Below are 22334 nucleotides of genomic sequence, written 5' to 3'. Positions count from 1 at the left end.
CACTGCCACCTCCCACCTCCCAGGTTCAAGCGATTCTCCTATCTCAGCCTCCCAAGTAGCTGGGATTACAGGCATGTGCCACCATGCCTGGCTAATTTTTGTATTTTTAGTAGAGATGGGGTTTCACTGTATTGGTTAGGCTGGTGTCGAACTCCTGAACTCCAGGGATCCACCTGCCTTGGCCTCCCAAAATGCTGGGATTACAGGCATGAGCCACCTCACCTGGCCCTAAAATCCACCCTTTAAAATGGAAGGTAATTCAGAAACTTGCTAAATATTCTTATTGTCCAAATAAGTATCATTATTGTTTTATTATTTAATTTAAAAATTACTTTTAAATTTAATTTTAATTTAAAAAAGTTTAATTGACAATTCATAAGTGCCATTATTCTTGATTGTAGAGTTTCAAAAATAACCAAATCATTCTGAAGGATAAACTATTATATTTCTTGCTCTACCTTTCAAATAACCTCAAATTTGCTGCCTCGCGGCCATGTCAAATTGATTAGTAGGAGGTCAAATTATTTCTAGGAAATACATCCCTTAAATATCTCTAAGGAGTCTAAGGGGTCTTAAATATGTAACCTGAACATGCTACTAATGCCAATAGCAGTTTATGCCTTTCAACATAATTCCACAATAGGTCGGAGAACATAGTGTTCCTATGTGTAAATTCAGAGTGATTGCTGCAACTAATATCAAACATTTATTGAATGCTTGCAATGTACCTGGCACTATCACGTACACATTTTCAAATTAATTCATTTCATCCTCCCAAAACCCTATGAAGTAGTCATAGTTATTGTTTGTAATTAACAGACAGGAAGATTGAGGCATGGGAAAGTGAAGTAACTTGCCTAGGATCACACATCTTGGAAGGGGCTGAATCAATTCAAACCTAGACTGTCTGGGACCAACGTTTGTATTACTAACTTTTCATTGTGTGACACATTGTATCTGTTGTGATTTTTTTTATCGTGCTGATTCCTTTCGCTGAATTGTTAATTGGTATTCAGCTAATCATGGTCCAGGGTCCACACTCTCTTTAAATTTCTATTCTCTTTAGAATTACTCATCTCTGAGTTGTTTCAAGGTTTTAGTTCATATTGTTGCTATCGCCCTCTTTACTGTAGGGAAACCCTTAACTTTTTCCTCTTAGACCGAGCTCTTTTTTGCTGGCATCTCACAGAAGAGCTACTTGTGGCCCAGGGATTTAGCAATTTTACTGTTGCATTGTCTCCCAGGTTAAGAGGAGAGGAGAGGGCTGGCAGAGAGGACTACACAGGAAGAGTTCACAAGCACAGTCTTGATTTGAATTCATAAGTCCTACCTTCAACCCTAATATTCATACCTTGTTGCTGAATCTAGCTAATTCAAGCAGACTTCTTAATTCTTCATAGAGATTTCTTCTCAGGGGACCACACCTTTGTCTATTCCCCAGTTGTGGATATATTTTAAGGTGTTCTCTCTGGCTCCTGGAGCTCCTGGGCCCCTTCTAAAGCAGAGGGGTAACTAGACCCAGAAGTGTTCTTAGGTATCCTGTATCATAGGATACCATTGCCTATTCAAAGTCTGCCATAAAACAAATTATATACAGTCACTAAGGAAACCAATGACCAAATATTTTAAAAAATGAAATAGCAATATATGTGCCTTTTTATGAAGACATTAATGGGAGCATGTCTGATAAGTATATAATTTCAAAATTATTGTGAACAGAAATGATGTTTCAAAATGTATGCAAATTGTAGAGGATATAAAATATCTGTTTTATATAGTGACAAACCACAGGAACTACTAATACAAGTGTGGTTTGTTGCCTCCATTTGTAATTGGTGTAAATGCTCAGTCTCACTTATAAGTTAGTGAAGATAAGAGGGACATATTTTTCCACTGGAGTTCACATACCCTGAATTCTCTCACGTACCTCCTTAGGTAACACCCATGTACTTTACATATCATTTTTCTGTTAGAGGGTAGAATTTAGCCCATCTATGGTAGCTTAGCAGAAGAGATATAAGTTCATAGACAGATAGAGGCAGACTTTGGTGAAAAAATGTTTGAGTCTAGTAAAATTGATTAGGAAGGATGCTAAATAGGGATTTTTAAGTTTTGGCTCCAGCTTCAATTCTGCTACTAACCATCTGGGTTACATTGGACAATAAAATGTACTTCTCCAGGTCTCAGATCTCATCAGGAAAATAAGAAAGTTGGACCAGCTGATCTCTGAGGAACTATTTTGATTTCACAACCTATTATTCTACCTTACTTATCATTTTACTTGGTTCCATGTCACCCATATTTATTCCTCTATGATATTACACAAGAACAGGAAAATGTCATATCATTTGCCAAACTATTTCCCCAGGATATCCTTCACTTCAGAATTTACCTTTCTTTTCCCTCCAGGAATAAGAACATTACCTGAAACAAATGCTCCTTTCCTTGAATGAAGATATTTGTCAGCTAAAGTAGGCTTTGCACAAACTTAAGAAAAAATCAGACTTAGATGTAAAATAAACTATTTTCTTGGCTAGTTGAGTTTTGCATCTCCTCCATTGGTTACTTTTTTTATTATTTGAGTTTCAAGAGGTTGTTTTCTCATAGCCTTACTTGTCTTTTGAAAAATTCTTCCTTCATTAAAACCACAAGTAATAATATTAAAGAGTAAAATGGAAATAAATCAAAGAAAATTGTCTTTCTACCTTACTTTTCATTTTAATCAAGGCTGAGGAAATCCTCCTCAGTGATGCCCAAGCAGTGGATGGTCCAAGTTGAGGTAGCCAAAGCCATAGGAATACAGGAGGGTTTAACCATATTTAAACTCTTAGATCAGTTAGTATTGTGGTTTTGGAGGCTGTCTCCAGTCTCATTGTGGCTTTGTGTTTCTCAGGTGGCTGTCTGAACACTACAGCTTTCTGTTCTTAACAAAGGCTGTCCTCAAGAAAAGGTATTTAACTAGAAATCTAACCTATTAAGATTTCATTAAAGCCTAACTGAACTGGGTGGGGGAGAAAAATACTTAATCCCAGACCCCTGTAGCTATCTTACCCTACCTAAACAGGCAGTGTCAGTGGAATTAGAGAACACTTATGAAGTTCACAGCCCAAAGGCACATACTTACTAACAGACTGATGTCTAATCACAGAACTGTGGAATATTTCCCAACCACATACATCTTACCACCACATCACTAAAGGCCTTGGACTATTTACTGGACTTCTTTTTACACAGTCTCTCATGTCCAGCTTTCAACAAAAAATTACAAGGCATACTAAAAGGCAAAATACACAGTTTGAAGAGACAGGGCAAGTATCAGAACCACACTCATAATAGCACAGGGATGTTCGAATTATCAAACTGGGAAACAACTGTGATTAATATGCTGAGGACTCTAATGAAAAATGTGGACAATATGAAAGAACAGAAGGGTAACAAAACAACAATGAGATATGATCTCACACCAGTTACAATGGCTACTATCAAAAAGAAAAAAATAACAAATGCTGATTAGGATGCAGATGCAGAGTAAAAGGAACTCTTATACTATTGATATGAATGTGAACTAGTACAACCACTATGGAAAACAGTATGGAGATTTCTCAAAAAACTACAACTAGAACTACATTTCTCAAAAAACTACAACTAGAACTACCATATGATTCAGCACCCCACTACTGTATGTGTGTGTATATATATCTAAAGGAAAGAAAATGAAGATATTGAAGATATATCTATATCCCCATGTTTATTACAGCACTTTTCATAATAGCCAAGAAATGGAATCAACCTAAGTGTCCATCAACAGATGAATGAATAAAGAAAATGTGGTATTAGCTGGGCATGGTCGTGCACCTCTGTAGTCCCAGCTATTCTGGACTCTGACGTGGGAGAATAGCACGAGCCCAGGTGTTTGAGGCTGCAGTGAGCTATGATTATGCTATTGCATTCCAGCCTGGGTGACAGAATGAGACCCCATTTCTAAAAAAATAAAAAAATGTGATATATAATGAAATACTACTCAGCCATAAAAAAGAATGAAATCCTGTCATTTGGATGTTGTGTTACTGGAGGATATTGTGTTAAGGGAAAAACGTGTTCTCACTCATATGTGGAAGCTAAAAAATAGTTTATCTCATGGAAGTAGAGAGTAGAATAGTGGTTACTAGAAGCTGGGGAGGTAAGGGAAGGTAGGATAGGGAGCGATTAAAGAATGCAAAATTACAGCTCGATAGGAGGAGTAACTTCTAGTGTTCTCTAGCACTGTAGAGTGACTATAGTTAACACTAGTTTGTTATATACTTTTGAATAGCTAGTAAAGAAGATTTTGAATGTTCCCAAAACAAAAAAACATGGAAAATATTTGATGTAATAGATATGCTAATTACCCTGATTTGACTACTATATGTTATATGTATAGAAATGTCACTATGTACCCCATAACTCTCTATAATGACTATGTGTCAAATTAAAAAAAGAACAGATGGGTCATGTCAGTAGATAGATGGAAATTCTAAGAAAGAATAAAAAAGAAATGCTAGAGATAAAAAACACTGTAATGATGATCTTTGATGGGCTCATTAGTGGATTGGACATGGCTTAGAAAAGAATCTCTCAGCGTGAAGATGTGTTAATGGAAACTTTGCAGACTGAAAATCAAGAAGAAAAATGACTATAAAAAAAGAACAGGATATCCAAGAACTGAGGGACAACTACAGAAGGCATAACATACTTATAATAGGAATAAGAATGAGAAGAAAGAAAAGAGAAATATTTTAAGCAATAATGACTAAGAATTTTCCCAAATTAATGTCAGACATCAAACTGCAGATCCAGGAAGCTCAGAGAACACCAAGCAGGATAAACATCAAAGAAGCTACATCTAGGGATATCATATTCAAGCTGCAGAAAATGAAAGAGAAAAAAAAATCCTGAATGAAGCCAGAGGAAAAAATACCTTACTTTATAGAGAAGCAAAACAAGAATCATATCCAAATTCTCAGAAATCAAGAAAGAAAGAAGAAAGTGGAGTGAAATATTTAAAAATGTTGAGGGAATGGATATATAAATGTACTTCCTGAATATACTATTTAAGGGCATGCAAACTTGAATTTTGTATTGGAGATATATGTTTTTCATAGCGATAAGGACTCTGGAGTTAGTCAGAAATTGATTCTGTTTTTGTGGTAGCTGACTACAAAAATGTCCACAATTATCCATGCCTTTGTGGAAATGTACCCTTTACAGTATGATTTTGCAGCTCTTCCCATCTATTTTCAACCCTCAAATCTGAGCTGGCATTATGACTTGCTTTGACTCACAGAAAGTGGCAAAGCCATGGTGTGCCAATTCTAAGAAGAGCCCTCAAGAAGTTTTGCTTATATCTAAACACTCTCTAGGGATCCAGTGTCTGCCATGGAAAAAACAGAGCTGATTCAGCTCACTTGTTCTAGTTGAGCCCCAGAAATGAGACAGCCCAGTGAAGATCAACAAAACTGCATACTGGACCCCCAGCTAACCTCAGATGCACAAGGACTCCTAGGAAGAAAAGAGGAATTGCCCAACCAAACCAAGCCAAAGTAGTAATCTGACTATTGCGATCTAAATAGATGGTAGTTGTTTTAAGCTAGTAAGTTTTAGTGGTTTTAGTGTGACTTGTAATGCAGAATTACTGTGGCAGTAGATATGTGATACAGTCTTTGTCTTTTACCAACTATGTTCTTAGGCAACATACCTGTCTTGACACCTGAGTTTCCTCCTCTTTTAATTGGAGTTAATATGAAGACGTATCTCACAGGATTACTGTAAGATTACGTGACAAGATGTACCATAAATGACACAGATGAGGAACTCAATATGATCTAGTTATTACTATTATTTTCCTTTTCACCATGAACAAACAAGGCTTATACAAGAGGCCTTTTTGCTTTTCTTGATGCTTTGGGTATTGGCTCCTTTTCATGGTACAAATAAATGGTAGCAAATAAAACCCATCTTCCAAACCAGAACATGGTGCAGGTAACAGTAAGGAACTCTGAAATCAGATTGTCAAGACTCAAATTCCCTGCTCTATTATATTCCAGCTGTGTGGACTTGGGTAACTTAATTTCTCTGTGCTTTAGAGTATTCACTTGTAAAATGGGGCAAATAATAATTCCTGCTCCTACAGTTGTTGTGAACATTAAATGATGAACATTTAAAATGATTGGAGCGGTGCTGAGCACAAGGTATACACTTGGAGCGCTTGGTAAATGTTTTACATTATTGCTATTATATATTATTATTATTATTAAGATGTCTGCATCACCTAGAGATCAGCTGAATCTCAGGCTTGTACCATGTGAAATTCTTCGGGAGCTTCTGAATTAAGCAGGGGGATATTTGGCCACTCCTCTGTAGTCCATAGGGCAGTGGCCATTTACTAGATTTCAACCATCTGGCAGACAGCTGGCAGATGCTGAGATCTTTACATATTGTCATAATGAACAACTGGTCCAGAATTAACACACTAAAGAGATTCTGAAGAGAGCCAGAAAATGGGAAATGGGAATAATCCATTGCTCTGAGCAAGTGACACTGGCTCATGTGAGTATGGATTTGGGGTTAGCCTCCAAACAAAGAACTAAAAGCAAAACAACAACAACAAAAATAAAACAGTTGCCAATGAGTCAGGGCTAGTTTTGAGGGAGCTGGACCAACAGTCCAGCTAAGCTGAAGGGGATTAAACCTTTAAGATGAAGTAACACTGAAAAATCCTCTTGATATATCTTTAAAAGGAGACACATTACACTTAGAGGTAGGAAAAAGAAGAAAGGAATTGTGTATGTTATTAAGAAAAACGGGCCTTTGAGTATGACAGAAATGGTTTTGATTTCTCTCCTTCTCATTTAAGACCTGCATAACCTTGAAAAATTTCTTTATCTATCTCGTTTCACTTTCCTTTTTAAAGTTAGAATAATAATTCTCTCATAGAGCTAATGAAGGTATTAAATCATTTAACTATTTAAAATGCCTAACAGTGTCTGACACTTAATAGGCACTTAATAAATGGTATATGTTCCTGTTATTATTGTTATTAATTATACCTCGTTTGCCAAATTTTTGTATTGCCAAAATCTCCACCTTCAGTCACCATTTTCTGTGCTTCATTTGCTCTGGTTTAGCCTTCCATTTTTCTATGCATTCCACAGAACTTTTGACATCCACCCTTTAGACACCCAACTACTGACTTTAATATTACACACCTGATTGATTACCTCCTGGGCTGACTTTGACATCAGGCATCTGCATCATTTTTACTCGCTTGTTCAAGGTTCTAATTTCCCTATATCCTGTCTTTGTCAGTGGATAAGAGATCACAGAAAGCAAATGAGACTTAAGGAATTGTCTAATGTTGGAGGAAAATATCAGGAAGGCAGGGAACAGGGTCTACAAGGTCAGGGAGTCAGAAAATGAGGTACCAATTGTCAATGTGGTTTTAAGCTCTTCTCGAGAAAGAATAAGAAATATGTGCTCCGAGTGATTTCTACTCTGAAATAGGTTAAACCTGGACATAGGCTCTTAAGTTGGGAACAGAATTTAGAGATTCTCCAGATCATTTTCTCTACTGCTTTCTTCAAGTTGATGATGAAAATTTGAAAACAATAAAAAATAAGGGTAAGTTAGGATAAAAGTTATAATAATACACTTCTTTTTCTATGCAGCTGATTAGATTTATCTCTGTTCCTTCTTTCAGTCTATAACATTTATCACTTTTAAAACTGGATCATCAGAGCTTGGGTGAATTAAACCATGTTTACAGGTTGGATCCCATTAGCTCCAATTTACTTCACCTAGTTGTAGGTACCATGCAGTACCTGAAGAACTGTTTAAGAGTGTTGATAGATCAAACAAAAGTCCTTTTTACAACCAAGCAAACAAAGTTCAGCAGAGATTTACTGTGGGCCAACAGTGTCACTTTCCTGTGAAAATGTAGGATTCCTTCAATCAGGCCCACCCACCACACCTCTTAGCAAGAACATACTGCTCGGTAGCAAAGATGATCACTTTAACATTTTGGAACTTCAACTGGTACAAACTCAGATATAATGAAGCTCATAAATATACAAATAGATGGGCTAGATATAAAGTATAATTTTCTTCCCATTTCAAGTACATCCATTGTCTAAATAGTCCTGCCTCCACAGAAAGATCTAGGGATTTGTGCATTTCTATACTATATTTCTCTCTGGTTTATTTCTCTTGTGACCTTCCTTGGAATTTTGGAAATTTTGAAATTTAGTTCCTTATAGTTGATAGGTTCATAGATGATAACGAATTAATGTGCCAATGCTTTCTACTAAAACACATCATTTCTTTGCTTCTGATAGTTGTTTCTGATACAATATGCAAATCCCAAGATAGAGCATAATGATGAAATAATATCAAATAATGCAGCTGAGGGAGTTTCTACAAAATAAATAAGGTGGTCACCAGCCATTGTTGTTCATGCCCTTTAAATCCTTCTTCTCAGACCCATTTATAGCAGATGACTTGGGCTGCATCATCCTCATGCTGTTGTCTGTGGGACAAATGAAATAACTTCTTTGTGTTTCAGTTTCTTTATCTAGGAAATGTGGCTGTCAGTACTTTTCTTTTAGAGGGGAATTTTGAAGAACAAATGAGATAATTCATGTTGAGTTATGGATGTACATGTAATATTTACCTAGTAAGTGATAGTTTTATTAATAATAATTAACCTTATGGTTGATTGATATATAGTTGCAAGGTGATTAGCTTTGGTTAAGAATGCAGTGTGGCCATGCACGGTGGCTCAAGCCTGTAATCCCAGCACTTTGGGAGGCCGAGGCGGGCGGATCACGAGGTCAGGAGATCGAGACCATCCTGGCTAACACGGTGAAACCCCGTCTCTACTAAAAATGCAAAAAATTAGCCGGGCGTGGTATTGGCGCCTGTAGTCCCAGCTACTCGGGGGCTGAGGCAGGAGAATGACGTGAACCCGGTAGGCGGAGCTTGCAGTGAGCCGAGATTGCGCCACTGCACTCCAGCCTGGGCGACAGAGCTAGACTCTGTCTCAAAAAAAAAAAAAAAAAAAAAAAGGAATGCAGTGTGAAATCTCACAGCAGATTGGAGCTATGGAGTTGAGTTAGAGATTGAGTTATTACGCATCAGTGGAACTAGTAAACAAAACTGCAAAAAATCATCTTGGAAGGAAAGACTAGATTGAATATTTCTAATTCATATGAACTATTTCATTGTAAACACATTATAAATCCCTGCTTATATAAACAATAATTTTTATCTTCCTACAAGCATAATTTTAATCCTTAGAGCTTTATTTGATAGTAATGACTAAGTCAGTAACAATTCTCACCCTAATAGTTTTAGTCTGGAGCTGCCCTTTTCCCAAGATGATTTAGCTTGAGAAGAAAACTAGGATTTAAATTGCCACATTTACAATGTCACCGTGTATTGGTTCATAGCATCCATTCTTGAAATAATAATTGCATTATTGAATACCTATTTTTTTCCAGGAAGCAGGTTGAGTCCTAGAAAAATAAAAATCCTATCTCTGCCCTCAAGGAATTTAGCCTTGTGGATGAACAGAAGTACAAATAAAGATTATCATGTAACAGAAGATATATTATGATCAAGTCTTGTGCAAGATCTTAACAGGAAGAAGAAGAAGACTTTTGACTTAGTTATAGGAATATAATTGATAGGATTTTGACCCAGAAAGGATTTTTTAGAAAATATTGAATCCAAGTAGAAAGGCATCATTTAAAAGCATGGTTAAACCTTCAGAATAGGCTGGCTTCAGAAGCGGTGCTTCACGCCTGTAATCCCAGCATTTTGGGAGGCCGAGGCAGGCGGATCACGAGGTCATCCTGGCCAACTTGGTGAAACCCCGTGTCTACTAAAAATACAAAAATTAGCTGGGTGTGGTGGCGGTAGACTGTAATCCCAGCTACTCGGGAGGCTGAGGCAGGAGAATCACTTGAACCTGGGAGGCGGAGCTTGCAGTGAGCCGAGATCACGCCACTGCACTCCAGCCTAGTGTCTCGGCTCAAAAACAAAACAAAACAAAACAAATCTTCAGAATCTTAGCAGGAACTCTCTGAGAATAGAAATATTCTTATGGTGCCTCTTTGCTCTTCCTAAATTCAAGCTTCTGTTTTCAAGAAAAGAAGAAAGACTATACTGCTACCACTAGGACCAGGGTGAGCTTTCAGGAATCAGAGTGGTCAGGACTCATTGATAACATCTTGGGAGAGAGATAGAACATCTGTGGCTTCAGATGCAGCCAGTCTTCTTCAGTGGGAGCCACCCTGTGAGCAGTGAATAAAATAATCCGGACTTCCCTTCCTCTCTGTGAACTGTGGTTGGTTTATTTGTTTTTGTTTTTACTAATTGATTTGTGGTCTGTGGCTCACATTTCTGGCTTATCCCCTAGCCTTCAGATTTATGTCACCTTCCTGTATTGGCTTGTGTGGAATCATCATCACCATGATGAATGATTAAGGACTTATTCCACATCCGTCTCTAATCTTTGCCCTCTTCATCCAGGCAAGGCACTATTATCAGTTCATAAGACAGAAAAGTTAAGTGACTTGCCCAAAGTCTCACAGCAAGTAAGTGGCGGAGTGGATGTTTGAACCGAGGTGTATCTGACTCTAAGGTTTCTTCCCTACCTCCTTATAGACTACATCTGCAAAAATGACTGTTGGCGCTGCCTCTGTCTGTCCCAGACTGCTGGGTCTGAAAGCTAACTACAGGCTCTTGATAATGACTTCTTATACTTCCAGGTCTGTTTAGGCCAGTCCTGTCATGTAAGAATGCACCATATGCCCTGAGAAATGCAAAGGACGTTGGGTATACAAGGCCCTGAATGAATATGAAAACAACTTAGACAAAATCAGAATTCTTCTCTTTATTTTAGGCCTAAGTTGTGATAATATGACTGTGTCAACCTGTTATTTGGAAATAAAACAAATTACTTTGCAAGAGCCTCAGTGGGCAGAGGCTGTCACCTTCCTCTGAGGGTCCTCTTCACCTAATATAGGACAAGGCCATTTCTGCTTCATTTGCTCAATAGGAAGGAAGTCTCATTCTTGCTGTAGCCTCAACTCATGCAGCCACAATACTTGTTGTCACTATTGATCACTGCATACACATAAAGAATTGGTCATATGATTAGTACAACGTGCTGGAGGTAATAATGAAAGAGTGTTGGGCTTGAGTCAGCTTAATTTATGTCTAGCCTGAACGTGTAAACTGTCTCCTTCTGTCAGATATGGTGATTTCATTACGAGTGTAGTGCTGAATGGTGTGTGCCATGCATCAAGCTAATGAATATATAAATCCAAACAGTAATTGAATTTCTGCATTGATGATAAACGTTCCTTGTAAAGAAAAAAAAAAAACCACATTCAGTAGGGACAAAGAAAATAGTCTGGGGAAGGTAGCATGCTGGCATGATTTGTATTATCAGGAGGCAACTTGGTGGCAATATAGAGAAGGATTGGATCAAGGAAAATGCCCCCAGCCTGTCTATTCCATAGAGGAAGCAAGGAACAAGGAGAACAGGTATTTTCTGAGTAAGATTCTTATCCTACCTTCTCTATGTAATTTTTCACCTGCTTGGAAACTTCTTTGCCTGAGAGAACAGAATGTGGTGAATATGAAACAGGTTCTGGAGACATGGAGACTTGGATTTGCCCAGCTCTGTCATTTCCTAGCTATATACCCTTGAGTAGGTTAGTTTCCCATCATTATAATTGGGATAATCATCTCATTCTAGCTGTCAGAAGGACTAAATTCTTTTGTCATTGTTTTTGTTTACTCCTGGCCAACACCATACAATGGAAAATATTGGGGTTGCATTTTAGAGACATATGTAGCTAATTCAAGCCCCAAGGCTCTGGGACTCCAGTTCTTTCCGATCTTCCTCCATTCCCTCTGGAGAGCACTGAGAGGATAATTAAGAGCTTTTCAATTTAACCATTTCCTTGGGTATTTGTAAACAAAAGCTGACCTACTTGTTTGTCTCTGTAGTAACTCACATCATGGTTGGAGGCATATAGGCCTACCTTTGCCAATAAGAACTGTTTTCTGACCATTCTTCAGGCTACTTCTTTTACAGACTGTTCTAAAACTTTTCTCCTCTTTGGTCAGCAGGTCATTTTTGAGTCTCTCCTTTTTTCCTGAAGGGTGCTGGCCAATACCCCCTGAATTCATCTACCCTATACAATCATTGCCCCCCACATACTAAAAATTTTGGGGCTGCTGACTTTTCTCATGTGTCTACATACTTTCAGGTAACTGGGCTGTTCTCAACGTTTTTGAGAGAAGCTTACAGGACATTTTTGTTTCTGCTCAATTCCCTATCTTAGAGATCTTAGAACATGAATAGGCATCAGAGAATTTATGTAAATTTTTGTGTATACATACAAGTATTTGCATGTGCATTTTAAAAATTAGAAGTGACATATTGTTTACCAATTCTCCAGTTGTTGTTTGTCCTCTGAAACATTAAGAATCATTTTTAGTAGTCGGTTTCTGTATTCTATAGCAATCATGTAGGAATAGGTCTTTGAAGAGTGAGGGGCTCTTGATTCTCTTCCAGTGTGGGCTTGGGAAAGCACATCTTTATAAAACCTGACTTCTCTTAGTTTTCCTTTCCTTCCTTATCAATCTCTTTCTCTATTCCCTCAGAACAAATTCTCATCTCTATAGTGAGACCTCCGATGGGGTGCAGCAGTGCCTGGATGGCCCCTCATCCTCTTCACTCCTCTACCAAACACTTACTCCTCTCTCCTCACACACTTTAAAAATCACCTCCTTTGTAATTCTCCAGTGTAAAGCCCATGTCACTGTCTTCCATTGTGTCTCCAACATCTAGTACAGAGCCTACCACATGATAAACATTGATCACAAATGTTTATAGGTTGTCAGTAGTTATCCTCCTTCGATTTACAATTTCTGAATCTGTGATGCCATGTCTTCCCTCTCCTTCTTATTTTCACAGACTTTGTGCAGAGAAGAGGGTCTATTTTACCTTCCCTTCATCCCAGGCAGATGATGGCATGTTTTTAATCTCAGGGATGCCTTTAGAGGATGAAGTGAAACTACCTATATAGAGTGCTTAGTGTGATGCCTAGCACATAGTGGTGATAAATAACTAATGGCTAATATTAACAGTAGTAGTCTATAACTCATATCTGGTGAAGGTTAGTGCTCATAAGCCTGTTATATCTGGCAGTAGTACTATTCCTATGCTCTATTGTAGATAGAACTTTTGCCACCATGTTTAGCAGCAAGAGGGCAGGTAATGGCTCCTGGCTCAGGCCCTGAAATTCACAGACCTGCACACTGAAATGAAGCGAATCATTATCAGAGGATGGGACCTTCAGGCTCTTTGCTGTCTGGCTCAAGCAATGGGGAGGAGGCAGCAGCTGCTTCTGATGCTTCCAGTAATTATGATGGAAGATTATGCAATTCCATGTAGTATCCAGGACCCGAAGGGAACAATCTGGGCTAAGTCAGCATGTGCCTAATGAAATCGTTTAGCTTGGGCTACTGTCTTACCTACCACAAGCTGTGATCTACTGTGTGCTAACAAAGCAGCCCTGGGAGATGATGCTGCTTGGGAAAGGGAAATGCTTGGAAAAATTCACTCCTTTTATCCGGCCTTCAAATTTCTACTTTGATCCAAGTGGCTTGAAGGCTGGCTTGGAAAATAACTTGTTCCCCATGGCCAGAATGGGAGTTTCTATCTTTAAATGGAGGCACCTTACTTCCCCAACTTGCCTTCCCCAAATCAGGCGGCACTTTCTGCTGTGCCCGCTGGGGTCAGCACTTTGATGACTTCCCGTCGCTCTGTACTGCTTCTGGCAGCCACCCACAGAAAATGAGTCAGGTAGATTCACACATGGGTTTCAATTAGATGCTCAATTTATTAATATGCTGCTGTGTGGTTGTCGGTGATGTGAATCTTATACAGTATCTAAGCAACTGATCCTGAGTCTCAGAGCCTGTTTATATGTCTCCTGCAACGTGACACCCTGCCTCTTCCCTACAAACAGGAAGTGGGTTGAGGCAATATGTCGCTGGACAGCAGATGATGGCTCACGTAATTATTATAAGATTGCCTTTATTAACCTTTCCCTATATTTTACAAGAGGAGGAATGCTGGAAGTTTGTAGGAATATGACATGGAGGCATTTTGGATTTTGTGAGAGTACGCATGTCAGAATGAGAGGCGAGCACAGTCATTATGCCTAATGAGTCTAGCTACCTCCATTAAAGGCTCCTTCCTAGAATGTGTGTCTATTCGATGCATTTTGTGCATCCATTTGCTTTGGCTTTCTGGTCCATGCTATGTGGTATCCCTACACAGATGTCTTAGCAATATGGAATATCTCCTCACATACTTGTTGAAGATAAGTACGGGAATCAACATTGACTGACTAATAACCCAAGTTTTTACCTGGATTTCTTTTTTCTTTCATTGCTACATGATTTGCATTGGCTGACATGGAGAGAACGGGGTTAAAGATGACTGATTTGCTTATTAATTTAATAGAATGATAGTCTAAAATAATAAAACAAACAAGCAAACAAAATTAACTAATTTCTCTTTCAAAGTAAATTGTCTGCTTGTTGGGCTGAATTTGATTAAATCATCTGGTTGTTCTGGCATCATGTAGACAGCACACCATAATCTTATGTGTCAAGCTAATGAACATTGAAATGAATCGATGAAACATCTGTTTCCAATGAAGGAAACACTGACGTGTCATGTAAATGGCAACTCCTACACAACACCAGATGATTTTTTTCTCTTGTCCTTAGCAGAGGCTGAGGAGTGGGATTATAGGAAGTCATCGTTACCTGTGATTTGACGAGACTCTCTTGCAAGTATCCTCCGTGGAGCCACACGGTAAGTTTGTTTAGCAATATCAACTGAACACCTAGAGTGTGCTCATAGCAGCATTTTTGCTTCGTGTAGGAGAAAAAAGGTTAAGAAATGACCTGGGCCAGGCTTGCCCTTCACATTTGTAGGACTCGGGGAAAGAGTGCAAATGTAAGTCTAGAAGACATAGGTATTTACTTATTTACATATTTATTTATTCTTTTGAGACAAAGTCTTGCTCCGTCACCCAGGCTCCAGTGCAATGGCACAATCTTGCTCACCACAACCTCCGCCTCCTGGGTTCAAATGATTCTGTTGCCTGAGTCTCCCAAGTAGCTGGGATTACAGGCATGTGCCACCATATCCAGCTAATTTTTGTATGTTTAGTAGAGTTGGGGTTTCACCATGTTAGCCAGGCAGGTCTTGAACTCCTGACCTCAAGTGACCTGCCTGCCTCGGTCTCTCAAAGTGCTGGAATTACTGGCATGAACCTCCGCACCCAACCTAGAGGACATAGGTCTTTAGAAGTTACAAATCATACCCACAAATGTTTACATAAAGTATACATAAAATATGATCCATCTTTGTTGACAAATATAACTTTATATTATCCTGGAATGCCAGACTCAAATTTAGCATTCTTGGTGAATCATAATTCTGTATTGAAACCTGGTGATGTAGGGAAAGCCATCTTTCAGCCCCCAGCTCCTAGCCCATGGCCTTCCATCTTTATCTTTCCATTTCCATCTCCTTTTCACACAAAAACAGATACCCAAGTCTGCGTATCCAAGCTCCACCGATATCACTTAAGCCACTGCCCCTGCCAGCCTTCGGCTATATACACTAATGGTGCAGCTGATTCTGGGGAGTTTCCCAGGATCCAGGGCCCTAGACCATTTGGGCCAGAAATTCTGAAGTCCTAGATAAACAAAACATGATCAAAAAGAGGGGCCACCAGCTTCTGGTGGTCAGGTCCTCTTGGAGCATAAAGTGGGACATGACTGGAAAACGGTCTTGCTTGTATCTGAGTGGTACTAAATTTTTCTCAACTATAACATTTCTTAATTTATATCTCTGCTTCAGCTTTTCTTCCCTCTGATTAGTTTACACTGAGTCCATTGATTGATTAGCTCTTAGCCAATTTGAACTTTACCCAGAATCTCTTGATTTTCTTATAACTCCAAGTTGACTACAGAATATGGCACTCCTCATACCCACATAAAATACTGCAAGACAGTGGTTTAAAGGCAGAGCTTAGACTTATGCCCTCCCATTTCCAGGCTTAGTTTACCTCTCAGAGGTTTAGTGAACCTCTCCAAATCTGTATAATGGGAGTACTAACCCTTAATCCATAAAGAGAAAATGAAGATTAAATGAGAAAAAAATGTAACGCAGTGTCTAGTAAGTAGACACTTAGTGCTGTCAATAATGATTAATAGTAGTACTATTGATTATTCTTGTTATTCTTGTTAGTGGTTAAGAATGAGGACTATTCAGAAGTAGGACTGACTTAACTTGAATTATTCATTTTTGTGTTACCTTTACAGGCAATTTACTGAAGCTGTATGTACTTAATCTATAAATTGGAGTTAATAATTGATCTTATTTCATAAACTTGATGTTAAGATTAAATGAGCTAATATGTGAAAATTGCTTAGATATATGCACACAGTATATACTCAGTAGTAATTATTATACCACTCCCTTTCAACCTTTGAAGGTGATTTTGAGCTTTGGCTTTGGTGGGAGGAAACTGCAGCTCTTTTATAGATTAAGTCAGAAGACTTTAAGCATTTTTCCTACATGAGCCGCCCCCCTGCCCTTTTTTTTTAAAAAAAAAATTTTAAATGGAATCTTGCAGTGGTCAGGCATGGTGGCTCATGCCTATAATCCCAGCACTTTGGGAGGCCACAGCGGGCAGATCACTTTAGCTCAGGAGTTCGAGGCCAGCCTGGCTGACATGATGAAACCCTGTTTCTATGAAAAATAGAAAAACAGCTGGGCATGGTGGTGTGCGTCTGTGGCCTCAGCTACTCTGGAGACTGAAATAGGAGAATCGCATGAGCCTGGGGAACAGAGGTTGCAGTGAGCCGAGATGGCGCGTCTGCATTCCAACCTGGGTGACAGAGTGAGACTCCGTCTTAAAAAAATCACATAAAAGAATAAAATAAATGGAATCTTGCTAAGTCAGAAACTTTTTTCTATACCTATGAAGAAAAACAGCTAAGTGTAGGAAAAAGACACAAAAACGGTGAGCATTTTTTTTTTGAGACGGAGTCTGGAGTGCAGTGGCCGGATCTCAGCTCACTGCAAGCTCCGCCTCCCGGGTTCCCGCCATTCTCCTGCCTCAGCCTCCCGAGTAGCTGGGACTACAGGCGCCCCGCCACGTCGCCCGGCTAGTTTTTTGTATTTTTTAGTAGAGACGGAGTTTCACCGTGTTAGCCAGGATGGTCTCAATCTCCTCACCTCGTGATCCGCCTGTCTCGGCCAACGGTGAGCATTTTATAAAGCTGGAGAAGTTATATAGCAGTTACATCTATTTTGAACTTGTTGTCTCTTCATTTTATTCAAACTTCTATCTGCTTTTATCAGAGAATCAGTTTATTTTTCCCTTTGGCATTCAGAAACATTTTATATGGATACAGAAGCGGTGTTGGAGAAGGGGTGTGTGTGTGCGTGTGTGTGTATGTGTGTGTGTGTGCATTGCTCTTCTTTATTTCTATATCTGAAATTCTACATTTGGCTAAATTAGGACAATCTATGGGTTGTCCCTTATGAGAAAATTTGTTTTTTTACCATAGTAGTGGGAACAGTTAGAAATCAATTTGTGGCCGGGCGCGGTGGCTCAAGCCTGTAATCCCAGCACTTTGGGAGGCCGAGACGGGCGGATCACGAGGTCAGGAGATCGACACCATCCTGGCTAACACGGTGAAACCCCGTCTCTACTAAAAAAATACAAAAAAACTAGGTGGGCGCCTGTAGTCCCAGCTACTCCGGAGGCTGAGGCAGCGTAAACCCGGGAGGCGGAGCTTGCAGTGAGCTGAGATCCGGCCACTGCACTCCAGCTCGGGCGACAGAGCGAGTCTCCGTCTCAAAAAAAAAAAAAAAAAAAAAAAAAAAGAAATCAATTTGTACAACATACCATACTCACTCAGTACGTCTTTGGAAGTGAGGGCAGGGCGTTTTGCTTGGTCTTAGGAGATTTGGTCTGAATTCACTGAAGGGAGTCCAGCTATTAATATATATCCCAGCCAGAGTGGGAAACATCCATTAAGCCTAGCCTTCTTTTTTTAAAACAGTAATCCAACAATCTAAGTCAAATGACAATGGACTGATTTGACACACCAGTGAAAGATTTTTTCCTTGACTTTTATTTTAAATTTCAAATGTTTTTTCTATATCTGGAGCCATGGAAGAACACATGAGTTAAATGAGTGAGTTGACCATAGAAAAATTTTTTAAAACTGAGATATAATTATGCTACTTATTTTTCAAAAGCACTCTTTGTTCGATTTCCTACTTTGCCAGCTAAATGTGAAATTCTTTAATTTTATTTAAATATAAGAACCATCTGGTAATTTTGAGGTGGATAAGCTAAGCCAGAAGAAAGCATGTCATGTTAAAATCATACAACTTATTGATGATAGAAGGGAAGTGAAAATCAAGGTTAACTGATCGATGTTAATATCAATCAGTGTTTTATATATTTTGTGAAGCATTAAATTAATGTGAGATTTTTAGTGTATTAAGTAACTCAGAAATGAGTGATTCCTTATTAAATAAACACATAGAGTTAACACTTTGGATAGTAGCTTCCACCTATACCTTGGGGTTCAAGGATAGAAATAAATAATCAGACATGAAAGGTCTTACATGGACTTTATCCATATTTTCTAAGAATGACCATTTTGCACCATTTAAGGAAAGCCAACCTAAACCAGTAACTTCTGAACCTTAGAAACAATTTGGGGAGCTAATATATGTCTAGTCAGTGGAACTCTCCATTGTCTTTTTTTTTTTTTTTTTTCCTGAGACTGAGTTTTGCTCTTGATGCCCGGGCTAGAATGCAAGGGCACAATGTTGGCTTGCTGCAACCTCCACCTCCTGGGTTCAAGTGATTCTCCTGCCTCAACCTCCCATGTAGCTGGGATTACAGGCATGCACCACCATGTCCGTCTATTTTTTTGTATTTTCTGTAGAGACGAGGTTTTTCCATGTTGGTCAGGCTGGTCTCAAACTCCTGACTGTAGGTGATCTGCCTGCCTTAGCCTCACAAAGTGCTGTGATTACAGACGTGAGCTACCGTGCCCGGCCTTCCATTTTCTTTTTAATTAAAAAATGATCTAATAACTGATGCATTAAATAACTAATTAATAGGTCTAGTTAACTATTTAAAAGATTTCTGGGGCTTAAAATTAATTTTAAAAATTCTGGTATATGTACAATCTTCTAATTGTCAGTGGAAAATGTCTCATTTTTAGGCAATGCTGAACTGTTTTTTAAACTGTGCTCATGATCCAGGTAACACATTGCCCAGAGGTGACCCTATAGTTTGGTATCTTTCTGATTTTCCTGAGCCTGAGGGTACTGAGGGAAATGCTGGGAAATGTCTAACCTCTTGAAAATAGTTTTGGGATTAGAGTAGTTAAAAAAGTAAAAAGGCGGGAGCAGTGCCAAAGAAGTAAAGATATTTCTCCATTGGAAGATGTGTGAGCATATCTGACAACATTCTGAAATAATTTTTTAATTAGCAGCACAGTAAGATATTAAACTACACTATAACCACGACATTCTTACATCAGTGATCCAAAACATCTGCTACTGGGGGGTCAGTGTGTGCAGTTTTGTTCTTTCTTTCTGTAATTCCAGTATATATACCGAGACAACTAAAAAAGAAAAAGGTGTAAAATAGTCTCCACTGTTTTGGATAACATGAAAAGAAAGCAGATGGGTTTTAATAATAGATTCTAAAAAGGATTAGGCATTTTGGACGATCAGAACAAAAAATAAATGGTAGAATTTAAATTATGGCCATACATGTCTTCAAATTGTTCAAGGGAAGAGCCGATCAAATTTTTCTCTAATTAATGATGTTCTGTGTGGTCACAATGTCTGGATCTGGATAACAAAACCATATAGAATCATGATAAAGAATCACAATTACGGAGACCTTAGAAATGACACCTCTTGGCACCTACTTGTTGCATAGAATCTTATGGATTCTCCTACCGATATTACCATACCTCCATTGCATTCTTCCAGGGAAAGGGGATTTATGAAAATTCAAGCCTCACAATTCCACTTGTGCTCAAACACTGGTTTTTGAATTTTTTTTTCTTGATCTGAGTATGACATCTCTGTAGCAACTCACCTTGTAAAATATGTAAGTATGGAGCCACTTTGGTAAGACGGTGTTCAGAGTCCTGCCAATTGAATATCTCTTTTGGAAATTCCTTTGGAATCTAGATTCCAGAGCAGTGATTTTCAATTGGGATGATGTTGTCCCCCAGGGTCCATTTAGCAATGTCTATAGGCATTTTTGGATTTCACAACTGGGTGCCACTGCATTAAGTGGATGAAATTCAGGGACACTGGCTCTATAATGAATATAATCCTAAAATGTACAGGAAATCTCCTATAACGAAGAATTATCCAGCTCAAAATGTTAATAGTGCCAAGGCCAAAAATTCCTGCTATAAGCAATAAAATACAAGTCTAAGCTCTTCTTTGCATGAGAGACCTTTTGATATGTGAAGACAGTTATAATCTCAGCTTCTTCTTGTTCAGGCTAAATATTTGTAATTATATTAAATATGGTAATTAGTTTGTAATTACATTTGTAATTACTTCAGTTGTTGTTCTCAATGTGCAGCCAGCCTCCAGAGTCCCTCCTTGGGACATACTTTAATTTCTCAAAGTCCTGTTTGTAATTACATGTTCAAACATGCAACATTTCCCATATGTGTTCTTACTGAGTTTAGCATAGTCGTGCTCAGAAAACACTTGCAAAAGGATAAATGGATCAATGAGGCAGTAAGTCAAAGAAAAGAAGTAGAATAAGAAAATGTAGAGCATTGACATTCCCTAATGAGGTCCTTTGTTTATGAAGATTAAAAAGAAAAATCAAAGACTTTATTTACGAGCATTGGTAGAAGTGACAGAGGAGCCATACAATACCTCAAAGCTCCAGTAGGGGGCGCCCAGTCACTAACTGAAAGACTGCACGGAAGTGTTAAGATTTAACTACAAATTTCTTGAAAACTTCCAGAGGGAAATGAAAATATTTTATCTTTTTGATTTGTTTTCATGTTTTATCTATGGAGGATGTACAGCAATTCCACTCTGATCTTTTAGTTTGAGAAGAAGGTCCAGAATGAGAATTGTGACTTAATTGTTCAACCTAAGCCCAGGCATGGTTTCTTTTTCATGGCTATTCCATTGGGAAACTCAAACCCATCCACTTTCATGGCGGCAGATACCATTTAATGAGAGTGCCCCTATTTAAAAGCAGTTTTTAGCCTTCTGAGAAGTAGGACATGCAAAGTTTAGATTTCAGAATGGAGCAGAAAGAGTTTGTGGGGTCGCTGGAGAGAAAAACTGTCCCCTTATTCATTGAATTCTGTCCTGTGTGAGATGGTCACCTATTTTAGGTGAATTCATGAACTTTCGGATGTCAGGGGGGATGTGTGCAGTGTGTGAGCCACCCTATTCCACTCCTCACTGTGCCTCCTTCAACATGGGCATCCCTTGTCAATCTTACTGATGTCATGGAGTTAGGTCAAAACATATAATTTCTTCAGATTCTAAGGATCATTTCCTGTCTTAAAGTGCAAAGTTTACTTTATATTCAGATTCATTCCGAGCGAATGGAGGAAGCAAGTAGGAAATTCCAGACACAGCAGGACCATGTCTCTCTTAAGGATAATCCCCAGGGGTGGGAGGCATGGCCGGTTTCAGTTCTTCCCTACAAACTTCCATTGCCAGGAATGACTTGCTTTGGAACCTTCTCTCCAGTCATTTTCTACCCATGTGTGATGCCTGTTCATCCCTTTCCTATCTGACCCCAGTAAGTTCCCAAGGCACTTCGCTGTTGTTCTGTCTTTGTCAATGACAAAAGTTTGTTTAATCTTGACCTCCATATATTGTTGCTTGTTATGTTCCTAATCAGAAGCAGGAAGCCAGTATGACTGGGTTGCTCACTCCCCCCAAACCGGAAGTTCACACACGAATTTATTCAGCTTCTATGAATTCCGATTCTCCGGCAACAGAAGGGCCAAGCCTAGCAATTTTTTCTGAAGAAGTTTTGACATAGTGGGAAAAACATGGAATTTTGAATTAGAGACCTAAATTCCAGACACTGCTCTTCAACTTTGTGTTCAATAGGTACTTAATTTTCTCACCTCTACATGCTATATTTTTC

The 22334-nt window shown here is 38.8% G+C and overlaps 1 protein-coding gene across 15 annotated transcripts in view; it reads right to left on the bottom strand.

The window, feature by feature from the left end:
- Positions 1-22334, bottom strand: part of COMMD9 (COMM domain containing 9) — a 1186740-nt gene that overhangs the window by 705042 nt on the left and 459364 nt on the right. The window contains exon 1 of one of the 15 annotated variants that reach the window (XM_050759468.1): positions 13749-13752. The exons of 13 other annotated variants lie outside the window; for them this stretch is intronic. The gene's annotated coding sequence lies outside the window, so the exon portion shown is untranslated. Of the gene's footprint in view, positions 1-10446; positions 10457-13748; positions 13753-22334 lie in introns of those variants that run through there. One more of the 15 variants, XM_050759498.1, reaches the window with a different exon arrangement.

The sequence above is a fragment of the Macaca thibetana genome, chromosome 14 (assembly GCF_024542745.1).
Source record: "Macaca thibetana thibetana isolate TM-01 chromosome 14, ASM2454274v1, whole genome shotgun sequence".
In the NCBI taxonomy this organism is placed as follows: domain Eukaryota; kingdom Metazoa; phylum Chordata; class Mammalia; order Primates; family Cercopithecidae; genus Macaca; species Macaca thibetana.
Note: the sequence above shows the minus strand (reverse complement) of the source record. Positions and strands in the feature narration are given on the sequence as shown.